A 13,410-nucleotide genomic window follows, 5' to 3' on the forward strand; every position below is an offset into this window, starting at 1 on the left:
CTTCAGTTTTAATTCCGTTAAGTGTGGACATTTGGCTGATGACTAAGCTACTCTTTGTAGAGTAAATGAGTTTTAAGGTAATAGTGGGACGCGGAAGAGGAAACACTTTTGAAGCTTGGGTTTCCATTAAGGTTATCATACCAAGTACAACCTAGATAAAATCAATTTAATGTACACTCTGCCATTTCTCACGATAATAAAAGTCGTTGAGCAAAAGCCAAAGGCGACTTCATCGTCATCCAGCGAGCCCTGCTGGTAAGTGAAGCAAGCTAATGCAATTATGAACTCAATTAAGTCGCAGTAATAGAGTTTCCATGAACAGACCTGTTAATCTCCTGAGTGAAGTGTCTGACAGTGAGAGAGAATGGAGGGGAGTAGTGCCAAATTGGAGTTAATGGTGACATTAGTTTACAGTGATCATAGTGATTGAGATGTAGAAGGAGAGATTTCTCTGAAGAAGAAAGGAGCAAGAAGGTAGTCTGAACTCTGTGTCTAAAAAATAAAAAAGGAAAACCTAAAAAGGAAAAAAAAAGTTTTGTTTTTTTAAGTATTACAAAACATGAGATCAAATGGTATACAAAGCACTATTTTTCAAAATGTTCTTGCCAGAGATTCAGGGTAAATTAATACATGTGAAAATAATTGCCAGAATAAGCAAACTATTTTACAATAAGGTTCCAATTCTTAACATTAGTTAATAACATTATTCAACATGAACTAACAATGAACAATACTATTACAGCATTTATTAATCTCAGTGGTGGAAAGAGTACTGATTTTTGTACTGCTACTGAAGAAATAATTCACTTGACTACAGGTAGAAGTACTGATACATTTTATGACTCAAGTAAGAGTAAATTTGCCAAAAAACCTCTTTATTAAAATTATATTAAATATCGTATATATGCTTCTATTTTTAGAAAACAAAGAAATTTTTGTTCTTGAAAGAAACTGATACTTTCTTTCACCAATTATTATTATAGTTTGAAATAATTGTTTTAAGTGGTATTCATTCAGTTTTTTCTTTTCCCCAATGGCAAAAAGAAACACATTTCTCCAGAAATTCTATTTTCTCCTAAAGTCTATTGTGATGAAGGCTATTCCATGCATTATTGTTTTGAAAAAATAATCTCTAACCAGGATAGAGAGGGAAGTGGAAGGCCCAGATGCAGAACAAAAAGACAGTAAATGACAGTCTGTAGTTTGAGACACAGACTCCTCACAGTACCTAACCTCGCAGCTTCTAAATGCCAAAGACCTGCATTGCTGCAAGAAGATTCTTGGACAAACAGAACATTTTAAGAATACAAAATTTATTTAAAGAGAAATAACCATTTGTAACATTATAAATGTCTCTAAATTATCTCTAAAACTACATAAGTATTTTGGTTATTAAGTTAACATACTGTACAAAACTAATTTAATGCAATATCATAGAGGAGGAAATTTATGAAATTGTAGCAATTATCCAGATATGAAATTAGATTATTAAGCAAACTGTTATCAACTCCTACATGCCAACTGAATAAAATAAGGCAAAAATAAATATTTCACACAGTGTTTAGTGAGAGATATGATTGATTCAAACACTAAAAGTGGTTGTTCTGTATATGTATTATTGTATTACAGTTGTAATAATAAAATCTTAACATTATGGTTATTTAACATACTGAGTTATTATTATTAAGTACATTTTAGCACTTAGTTACATTATGTTTTGTGATTATTCATATTTTCTTTATATAACATCCATCCCTTGTGCACTTTTGGCCTCTAGCGGATGAGGCTGTTCAGACACATAATCAGGCAGGTAAGTTAAGTACAGTACAGCACCGTGAGCGAGAGTGTTACCTGCTTGAATTTAACACAAGAGTACAATACCGACCTGATGCGGGTTGAAAGAAGAAGAGAGCCTGTCTGTGCGCTCGATGGTGCGAGGAACCAGATGGCGGGAAAACAAATTCTGTTCAGTGAAAATTCAAAAGTAGATCGCAATGTATGTAATTGTAACTATATCAGATATTTTTAATAAAATACAGGAACTCGTGTAGGTATTTTTTCCCCAATATTTTGAATTTCATTTGAATGGTATTTTTGCCTTGAGTCTCCATTCATTTCTAGCACTATTGCTATCTTTCAAAGGTATTTAAAAAGTTTGTTTTAGCCATAAAGTAACAAGTAAACAAGGTATCTCCACATATAACAAAACTAGATTGTGTTAATGTTTGACATAGTTAAACGAGTTTAGACGTTTCTCTCGTACCTGAATTAACGGCTCCTTTCCAGAATAAAATGACATATGCAGAAAATCACAGTAGCTCTTGTATAGTGACAGGGCAAAAATTCTTGAAGAAGCTAGAGAAGAGAGGACACCTGGCGGAAGTTTTTGCAAGCTGCTCATGATGCTGTGCCCTGCAGACTTCCGTCATGCTGCGCACAGTGCATTTTAGTTTGTAAACAGATTTAGCGCTTATAAATCTGTTCTTCCCAAATATTCTGAAATATATATATTTGTACTTTGTAATTGTGGTGAAAAAATAACTGTAGTGAAGATGAATACTTCATTTTTAATCAACCCAATAAAAGTACTATTATTCATGTATACAAAGTAGAAACAAGCAGGAAACCGATGGAGTGCGTACTCCAGGTAGGGAATGAGGTTTTGCCCCAAGTGAAGGAGTTCAAGTACCTCGGGGTCTTGTTCACGAGTGAGGGGACAATGGAGCGGGAGGTTGGCCGGAGAATCGGGGCAGCGGGGGCGGTATTGCACTCGCTCTATCGCACCGTTGTCACGAAAAGAGAGCTGAGCCGAAAGGCAAAGCTCTCGATCTACCGGTCAATTTTTGTTCCTACCCTCACCTATGGTCATGAAGGTTGGGTCATGACCGAAAGAATTAGGTCGCGAGTACAAGCAGCCGAAATGGGTTCGAAATTCCTCAGAAGGGTGGCGGGCTTCTCCCTTAGAGATAGGGTGTGGAGCTCAGTCATCCGTGAGGAGCTCGGAGTAGAGCCGCTGCTGAGTCAGTTGAGGTGGTTTGGGCATCTGGTAAGGATGCCCCCTGACCGCCTCCCGAGGGAGGTGTTTCAGGCACGTCCAGCTGGGAGGAGGCCTCGGGGAAGACCCAGGACTAGGTGGAGAGATTACATCTCCACACTGGCCTGGGAACGCCTCGGGGTCCCCCAGTCAGAGTTGGTTAATGTGGCTCGGGATAGGGAAGTTTGGGGCCCCCTGCTGGAGCAGCTGCCCCCGCGACCCGACTTCGGATAAGCGGTTGAAGATGGATGGATGGATGGACAAAGTAGAAACATGTGAAAAATTTACTCAAGTACTGTAACAAGAGTAGTTCTAATTAAAGGGTAACTAAACCCTAAACCAACTTTTTTTAGTTAATGATCTGTAAGCATGGGGCTTTATTAGTACTGGTCATTGATTCAAGTAATTTTTTTGACATTTGTGTATAAAGTGTTTTAATTCAACAATATATGGTGTAAAAACGTCTGAGTGCTGCCCTCTTCAGGTTGAACGGTGGCTACTGCAGTTGAATTTTCCTATTGGCTGTTGCGGTACTTCGTGACGTAAGTGGTGACAGCTGACGTAAGCAGGTTCCAGCTCACAACGCCAGATTCATGTACATGTCGTCTTGCGACCGTGTGAGGAATAATAATAACATAGAGTCTGACAGCAGCTGTCAATTAATCCGTCACTACGAGTCTCAGGTGCCCCCCGCTCAGCCCCGCACTCGGTTCGTTCCCTCTATCCCCGCCGGGGTCTGCCCACTTTTCCTGCATTTTCAAATATTTCTAGTGGGTGGAGTCAGACTCTGAGCAGGTGTTTAGTTACCCTTTAATTACTTTCCACTTCTGATTAATCTTAGTTATTACACGGCTCTTTTGAATACTTTATTCTGATTGGTCAATGGCACCATCCAGTGGTCAGATATTGCTTTGTAATAATCACACATCGGGGGATTTAGACGTATCAGACCGCTCATCCGGGTTCTGCGAGCCATCTCGGATCACTACGCAATCTCTACAAGAAAGCTAATAAAAATTATTTCACCTCAAATCAAAGTTTCATGTGCATCTATTTGGCAAGTAGTCTTGTAACAGGCTGAATAATGAGCAGTTAGACGGTCATTTTCAGAATCAGTTTCAGAATCAGCTTTATTGCCAAGTGTGCTTACACATACAAGGAATTTGTCTTGGTAACAGAAGCTTCCATTGTACAACAATACTAAACACTGCGTATTCTGTGAGTATTCTGTTCCCTGTCTGTCACTCACTTCGAAGTTGTGTCGAAGAAGCGACACTAGGGGTCTCTCTTGAGTGCCGAATATACCTCTGATCTATGAAAAAAGGCAGACAGAATGCATGTCCCGCCCCCGGACATACGGGTATAAAGGCGGGCAAACTAAAAGAGTTTATAAAAGAGTGATTTTCTCTAAAAGAGTATTTTCCTCTAAAAGAGCAATACACAGTGGTGTTGAACGTCCTTTTCAGGACGCATCTTTATAAAGATGCCTTTACGCCCCTGTGTAGTTCCTGGCTGCGGTAGAGTGCTGTCTGGACTGCGATCACACTGCGAAAACATGACCATGGAAACGTTGTGGTCGAGGCTTTCCTTCAACCGAAGCAACGCCACTCCAGCCGCCCCCCCGCATTGCTCCTCCTTTCCACGGGATTGAGGACGATGTGGCTGGCGATGGAGGAGATCTTAGGATGGCAGCGGGCTCGGGCCCCGCCCCCGGCACGCTCGTTGACTTCAGTCCGGGCTTGAGGCAACAGCGGATGGATGATTGGTTCCTTAGGTCTGCGTGCCGCTCATCTAGATTGGTTCACAGCGGTAGACCTGAAGGACGCGTACTTCCACGTCTCAATATTGCCTTGACGTCGACCCTTTCTACGGTTCGTGTTTGACAGCCAGGCGTATCAGTACAAGGTCCTCCCCTCCGGCATGTCCCGGTCTCCTCGCATCTTTACGAAGGTCACAGAGGCAGCCCTTGCCACGCTCCAAGAAGCCGGCATCTGCACACTCAACTACCTCGATGACTGGCCCACTACTGAGTTACTATGCGCCCACATGGACCAGGTGCTCAGGCACCTCAGCCGCTTAGGGCTTCAGGTCAACTGGGAAAAGAGCAAGCTCGCCCCGGTTCAGAGCATCTCTTTTCTCAGCATGGAGTTAGACTCAGTCACAATGTCAGCGCGCCTCACCAACGAGCGCGCGCAGTCAGTGCTGGAATGCCTCGCCGCCTTCAGGCCAGGCACTGCGGTCCCTTTCAAACTTTTCCAGAGGCTCCTGGGGCATATGGCGTCCTCTGCGGCGGTCGTGCTGCTGGGGTTGATGCATATGAGACCACTTTAGCACTGGTCCAGACTTGAGTCCCGAGACGAGCATGGCAGGCACCGTGTGATGATTCAAACCCTGAACAGACTTCTGCTTTCAGCGGGCATGAGTCCCCTTGCAGCAGGTGTCCCGATGCGTCCTGGTCACAACCAACGCCTCCAAATTGGGTTGGGGTGCCGTGTGCAATGGGCACACAGCCGCAGGCCGTTGGAAAGGGGCCCCGCTGCACTGGCACATAAACTGCCTAGAGTTGTTGACTCTATTCTTTGCCCTGCAGAGGTTTCTCCCACTGGTTCAGGGCAAACACGTCTTGATCAGATCAGACAGCACCACCGTGGTAGCGTACATAAATCGCCAAGGCAGCGTACACTCCCGCCACATGTCACAACTCACTCGTCTTCTCCTCCTTTGGAGCCAGCAGCGACTCAAGTCGCTGCGCGCCAATCACATCAATATGGTGGAAGCTTCACCCCCAGTCGGTCCAGCTGATTTGGGATTATCCAATTTCATAGCTGAACTAAACCAGACAGTTATTGAAGTGCAGAGGACAGACTCAATGACTGCTGATTAGAACTGTATCAGCAGCCTGTGCCAGGTTGAACTTCCTCAGCTGGTGAAGGAAGTACAACCTCTGCTGGGCCTTTTACACAGTGGATTCAATGTGGGTCTCCCACTTCAGGTCCTGTGAGATGGTAGTGCACAGGTACCTAAATGACTCCACTGCTGCCACAGTGCTGTTTAGAATGGTGAGGGGGGGTCAGTGTTGGGGTGTTCCTCCTAAAGTCCACAATCATCTCCACCGTTTTGAGCGTGTTCAGCTCCAGGTTGTTTTGACTGCGCCAGACAGCCAGCTATTTAACCTCCTTTCTGTATACAGACTCATCTTCATCTTGGATTAGGCCAATGACAGTGGTGTTGTCTGCAAACTTCAGAAGCTTGACAGAGGGTTCCTTGGCGATGTAGTCATTAGTATAGAGGGAGAAGAGTAGTGGGGAGAGCACGCATCCCTGGGGGTCACTAGTGCTGAATGTACAGGTGCTGGAAGTGAATTTTCCCTGTCTCACAAGCTGCTGCCTGTCTGTCAGAAAGCTGGTAATCCACTGACAGATAGACGGGGGAACAGAGAGTTGGTGTAATTTAGTATGGAATTACACCAACTCTCACAAAACTCTTTTATCTTCCACAAAATAGCACAAACAGAACTCTGATGCAAACCGGAGGTTGATTTCAGCTGTTGAGCGATTTATTTCATTTCACATAATTACACTATTTCAGCACAAATCAATGTTTCATGTCCATTTATTTATTTATTTTTATTTGGCAAGTAGTCTTGTAATAGGCTGAATATTGAGGTGTCAGCTTTCACAAATAACACCAACAGATCTCTGACTCAAACTGAAGATTGACGCCATGTATTTGTTTAATTGGTTAGTAGCCGTGTACTTAATGTTATGAACTAACATGAACTAACAATGAACAACTGTATTTTTATTAACTAACGTTAACAAATATTAATAAATGCTGTAAAAAAAAATAATTGTTCATTATTTGATCGTGATACCTCATTTATTAACTAATGTTAACGAATGGAACCTTATTGTGAAGTGTTCCCAATATTTCTAAATTGGGTGAGTTTAAAGCTTTTATTGGATTGGTTGGATTTCTCAAAACTTTACAACAATGATGTTAATAGCTCTTGTTGGTTCGTTAGGCCCTGTAGTACAAGACAACTTAACTATTGAATGAAAAAACACTTGCAGAATAAATTATCTGCAAATTGAATTAAACCACTTGGAGGGCCAGATTCAGCCCGTGGGCTGTAGTGTATCCACAATTCCAGTAAAGTTCGAGTAGTGTTCATGACAACTTGGTTTTTTTCAACACTCCTTCGGTAGAATTTGGTTAGGGAAAATAAATGCTTATTATGAGTGGGTGAGAAAACCATGTATTTCTTTTAAATTTGATTTTGATTAGATGAAAAGAAACACTCAAATCTGGGTCGAATCTAACAGTTCCTCGTTTCAGAACTCCACCACACGACACTGTTTCCTATTTTTTTATATTTAAAAGACAAAATATATACAGAGTTGGGCAGAACAAAGACTGAAAATGATTTATTTAGACTTTCCATTATATGTGCATCTAGACAACAAAAGATAGATAAGAAATATAGATGAGGCATTCAGCAAACAGACAGCTATTTCGTTTGTTTATCTGTTCATTTTCATAAACCAAGGTTTGTAAAACCACAGTTTAGGCGAAGGGAGAATTACAACAATTAAAAAACAACAGCTTCCTCCTGAACCCCAATGATGCCTAAGAATAGAGCAAAGCCAGAAGACCCAGACCAGATCTTTATATGCATTTTCTTGAAGTGAATGAGACTACCAGTGTTTTTAAAGACTGGAACAAATAGGTTACTCCATAGCCCAAAGAAATGTCCCATCACACACCTCTCCCTTGGAGCGGATCACATGATTGGCCACATCTATCACAATGGCTATTCACAGAAATAGCAGTTTGGGTTAATACAATTCAGACCCTACAGGGATGGAACAGAGGACTTACACACATGCACAGGCTCATATAATTCTAAACCAGTCTAAAAGACAGTCATGAGACTGACTTTTCTCAAGTTAAAGGTGACAAGATGGCTTTTTTCCTTACTATCTTTGACTATTGAAATACCATTCTTAGTTGTCATACTATTTTCATTCCATACACAAACGGTTCCCCAAGTTTTTTCCAATGACATGCTTGGCAAACTGTTGCATCAGTAAACTCATCAAAAGTCATCTTGTTATCTTTTTTAAATGAAATCTCATGGCAACAGGGGCATCAATGGAGAGCATCAGCACATTTATTCCATAACATACATGCACACACATATTTTCTTAGATATCTAAATAAATACATACCACAGACTTATAAAAAAGATAATAATAAAAGCAATAGACTGACCCAGTGGCATGACCGCCACGGAGGACGCCATATGCCCCAGGAGCCTCTGGAAAAGTCTCTGAAAAGTTTCCAGAGTATTTCTGCAAATTCAAAGTTAAAAAGCCCATGTATAAAAAAAAGATTTAAATAATAAAAATGGTTCATCACTAAATAAATAGTTTGTTTTTGAAATATTAAGTTATCTCAAGGGAGGCAATTTATTTTACATTATGAGGCACAGTTCTCAAGAGGCACAGAGAACTGTCACAACCATCAAAACAATAAGTGACTTTCTCCAGAAAGATGTTAAAGGCAGCGGGAGAGAAAAGAGAGTGAATCTGGAAGCCATGGCAACAAAAAATATGATTTAGGTTCCCTGCCATTTTCCCTTCTAATTAATTTTTTTTTCAGTGAATCTTATTGGAAATTCTGTTTAGAAGGACACTAAAGGATGGTTACCATGATTTTTTTCCCTTTAAAGGCATCATTTACATTGTCTGGAGTGCAGCCATGTCTGTCGAGCAATTAAAATAAATAATCAAAATGGAAAATTACTATATTTCAGTTGTCATCTGAGGGAATGAATTAATCCAATTAGAGATAATGATTTCAGCTATCGGTTTAAACTCCTTCCCATCAACACACAGCCTGTACCTCTGGCCCACTGAACATAGTGAGGATAGACATCGTGTTCAATTTGATGTAAATTAAAAAACAAGGCTGTGAGTGGTGTCTTAAGGTCATAGGTCATGTTTACTTTTCACATCCATGTTTTCCATAGCCTTTGCCACTGAAAATGTTTGGGAAATAATTTTTTTCCATGTTTTGTTGGCTGAATAATTGACACTAAAGTATACAACCATTGTTCAAAAATTAACACAGTAATACTTGTCTTTGGCAAGGAAATAAAATGTTAATAAGAGTTACCTGCCAGTGGACAGTAACATTTTAAGGAACATCAACATGAAACATGTTTAAAAGCTGATGGGTGTGATTTTTATATTGCTCAGTGGACAAATTACCACCATAAATTTACCCTCAGGGTGCCTAAAGTTTTCTTCTTCAGAATAACATTTAGAGATGCAAATGTGGAATATTACAGTTTTTCTCAATCGCTTTGGCTCAATTCTCGAATGAGAATATTTTGTATTTTTTATTTGTTAGTTTCTTGTTCACAGCAGATTTGAATTTCTTATTCATTTAAGCAAATTGCATGTGTTTTGGCACATGTGTGCAAAAGTGTAAGTACAATTGTCTACAATTTGCACAATAACTAAATGCACATGGCTTACTGATCACAACTGATGAGTTGATTCTCAGTGAAATTGTCATACTCTTCGTGTGAGCCATCACATGCAAAATGATCCATTCAATTATCAAAATGTATATTCCATAAATATCTATGACATGGAAACTTTGTGATGTCTGCTAAATCTCTGGCCAGACCAACAAGAGCAACAGGATGTCCACCAAGAAGATGGGAACTTGTAGTGTTACCTACTATTAAGAGATACAATTTATTGTGTTTTTTACAGAACTACTGAAGGTTTCATTGTTGAGGGTTTTTTTATGTATTTATTTATTTTTTGTGGCTATTTTCTGTTCACTATATATGACTTTACATATAAGAAATTTGTAAAAATGGACATGCAAATGTGCATATCATGTTTCTGTGTACTACAGTATTGTACAGAATTGGCTATCCCCATTAAATTTAACCTACTGTTGAAATCAGTTTCTAAAAAGCTCAGTACGATACACAATAGTATTCAGCTAGACAAAACGACTCGGTTACTAACGTAACCTCGGTTCCCTGAGAGGAGGGAACGAGTATTGCGTAAGTAGCTTACGCTATGGGAAAACTCCGTTTCTTGAGAAATATTGAAGTCTTTATGTAAAACGCATTGCAGCTGCACAGCAGACAGCAATGAGCGAGGCAGCTCGGTCATTGGCTGTGCTGCGACAACTTGCTCGAACCAATGACGGGCGACTCTGAGCAGCGCGACCAATGAGCGCTTCACGCCCAGCGCTCAGAGCCCGCCAAGATTGCCGTGGCTAAGGCTATATATTAGAGCCCCGTCATGAGAGTTCTTTAGGTTCAATCGACTGAAGCGACTGACCAAGCACAAGCACGGCAGCTTACGCAATACTCGTTCCCTCCTCTCAGGGAACCGAGGTTATGTTAGTAACCGAGTCGTTCCCTTCGAGAGGTCTCTCCTATTGCGTAAGTAGCTTACGCTATGGGAACACCATGCAAAACGCCGTGCGTGCTGACTTCAGCTCTATAAAGCCAGAGGCAGATGCCTGAGCCTTAAAGCAAAGTGATTATTCAACGAGCCGGCCAACGGTGAGCTATATAATGGGATAATACAGAGCGCCTTTGCCCCAAGGTGGCCCAAGGTGGGGCGCTCATTGTAAAAACACACACACATATCTTATGTACTGAGTTTTCTATTTACTGATATGCATACAAAACTCCCTAAGTCAGTCAGAGACGGACCTTATAAGGGAGGAGATAATGCTCAGCATATATGTACTCCAGTCCATACTACACTCAGGCTGATAGAATGTTGGAATGCAATGAGGGGACCTGTAGGTTATAAAACCTGATAAATGTCGAAGGCGAGGCCCAGCCTGCCACCACACAAATATCCTCAATGGGTATCCCACTCGACCACGCCCAGGAGGAGGCCATGCTCCTCGTAGAGTGAGCTCTGACGCCTAAGGGGCATTGAAGGCCCTTGGCTTCATAAGCCAGCGCTATAGCATCTACTATCCAGCGCAATATTCTTTGCTTTGAAACTGCGAGACCTTTAGTGCGGCCGCCAAAGCATACGAATAATTGTTCCGTCTGTCTGAACGGGGCAGAACGTTCCAAGTATACTCTGAGCGCCCTGACCGGGCAGAGTAAATTAGCGTCGCTTTCGTCTGCTGAAGGCGATAGCGCTGCCAGAGATATCACCTGTACTCTGAAGGGTGTGGACAGCACTTTAGGAATATACCCGTGCTTTGGCCTAAGGACAACTCTGCAGTCGTTAGGTCCAAATTCCAGGCAAGCAGCTTGATGACAGCGCGTGCAGGTACGCCCACTCTCTTGACTGAGGCGAGTGCCAGCAAGAGCGCAGTTTTGAGCGAGAGCTGTTTAAGGTGCACGGTTCGGAGAGGTTCGAACGGGGCACTCGAGTGCGTCCAGGACCGTGGCCAGGTCCCAGATCGGTACCGAGGGGGGGTGAGGAGGGTTCATCCTCCTAGCGCCTCTTAGGAAACGAATGATTAGGTCGTTTTTCCCTAATGAGCGTCCTTTATCAGGATTGTGTGACGCGCTATGGCAGCCACATAGACTTTGAGCGTGGAGGGTGTGCGGCCCGCCTCCAGCAGCTCTTGCAAAAAGGCGAGTACACTTGGTATCTCGCACGATTTGGGGTTCAATCTCTTGGTATCACACCAGTCACTGAACACTTTCCACTTTTGGGCATATAAGCGCATCGTAGAGGGCGCTCGCGCTTCAGTGATGGTTCTTAACACTCCGCTGGGGAGGTTCTCTGGAACCCGTTGAGGGGCCATGCATGAAGGGCCCACAGATCGGGGCGGGGATGAAGAATCATCCCGTTGGCCTGCCTGAGGAGGTCCAGCCTCAACGGAATCAGCCATGGGGCAGATTGTATCATCTGCATCAGTTCTGGAAACCACGTCTGGTTCTTCCAGAGTGGGGCTACCAGGAGCACTGCACATTTCACCTCCCTGATCCGACTGATGACCTGAGGTAGCATCGTGATCGGGGGAAAAGCATACAAGGGGTGGCTCGGCCAGACTTGGGCGAGCGCGTCCATGCTCTTTGAGAAGAAAAGAGGGCAGTGCGCATTTTCCCTGGAGGCGAAGAGGTCGACCTCTGCTTCGCCCAAGGTTTGCCATAACCACTGGTCCGTCAGGGGGTGGAGAGACCATTCTCCTGGGAGAACCTTGTCTCTGGACAGCATGTCCACTCCCTGGTTCAGGATGCCTGGCACATGCGCTGCTCTCAGCGAGCGCAGGTTGTGCTGTGACCATAAGATGAGCTCCCTGGCCATAGAGTGCAGGGAGCTCGACCTGAGTCCACCCTGGCGATTTATATACGACACTACCGTCATGTTGTCCGTTCGGACCAGGACGTGTTCGTTTTTCAGGTACGGAAGCAGGGCTCTGAGAGCCAAGGTGACCGCTTTCATTTCCAGACAGTTTATATGTAGGCGCTTTTCCGGGTTTGACCAAAAACCGGAGACAGGCCTGCCCTCGTAAAGGGCCCCCCATCCTATTTTGGAGGCATCTGTTGTGATCATTTTTCTCCGCGTGTTCACGCCCAGACTCACGCCGGTTTGATACCAGTCGACGGCCTTCCAGGGCGTCAGGGCTTTTATACAGCCATGATTCGCTCTGATTTAAAAGTGGCCCGAGCGCCACGTGTGAGTGGGGACACGGCTCTTGAGCCAGCGTTGGAGAGGACGCATGTGCAACAATCCTAGCTGGAGGCCATGAGACCGAGCATCCTTTGAAATTGTTTGACGGGGGCGTGCGCGCCCGCTCTGAATGATGTTGCAAGGCGCCGAATAGCGAGCGCGCGCTCTGATGAGAGGCGCGCCGTCATCTGCACTGAGTCTAGCACTATTCCCAGAAAAGAGATATTCTGGCTGGGGATAGCACGCTCTTTGCAAAATTGATTCTCAGACCCAGACATTCTAGATGACTGATAATCCAAGATCTGTGCGTTGTTAACTGACTCTCTGATTGTGCTAGGATTAGCCAATCGTCGAGGTAATTCAGTATTCGCACTCCCACTGTCTCAGGGGAAAGTGCTGCGTCCATACATTTCGTGAATGTACGGGGGCCAATGATAGGTCGAATGGTAGTACTGTGTACTGGTATGACTGTCCCTCGAAGCGAATCTCAGAAATGGCCTGTGATGAGGCGCTATCAGAATGTGAAAGTAAGCGTCTTTCAAATCCACTGATAGAAACCAATCCACGGGGCGAACTTGCGCGAGGATATGTTTGGTCGTTAACATTCTGAACGAGTGAATCATTAAAGCTTTGTTCAGATGTCTGAGATCTAGGATGGGGCGGAGGCCACCGTCCTTTTTCGGGACGAGA

Source organism: Xyrauchen texanus, chromosome 13, assembly GCF_025860055.1.
Source record: "Xyrauchen texanus isolate HMW12.3.18 chromosome 13, RBS_HiC_50CHRs, whole genome shotgun sequence".
Taxonomy (NCBI): Eukaryota; Metazoa; Chordata; class Actinopteri; order Cypriniformes; family Catostomidae; genus Xyrauchen; species Xyrauchen texanus.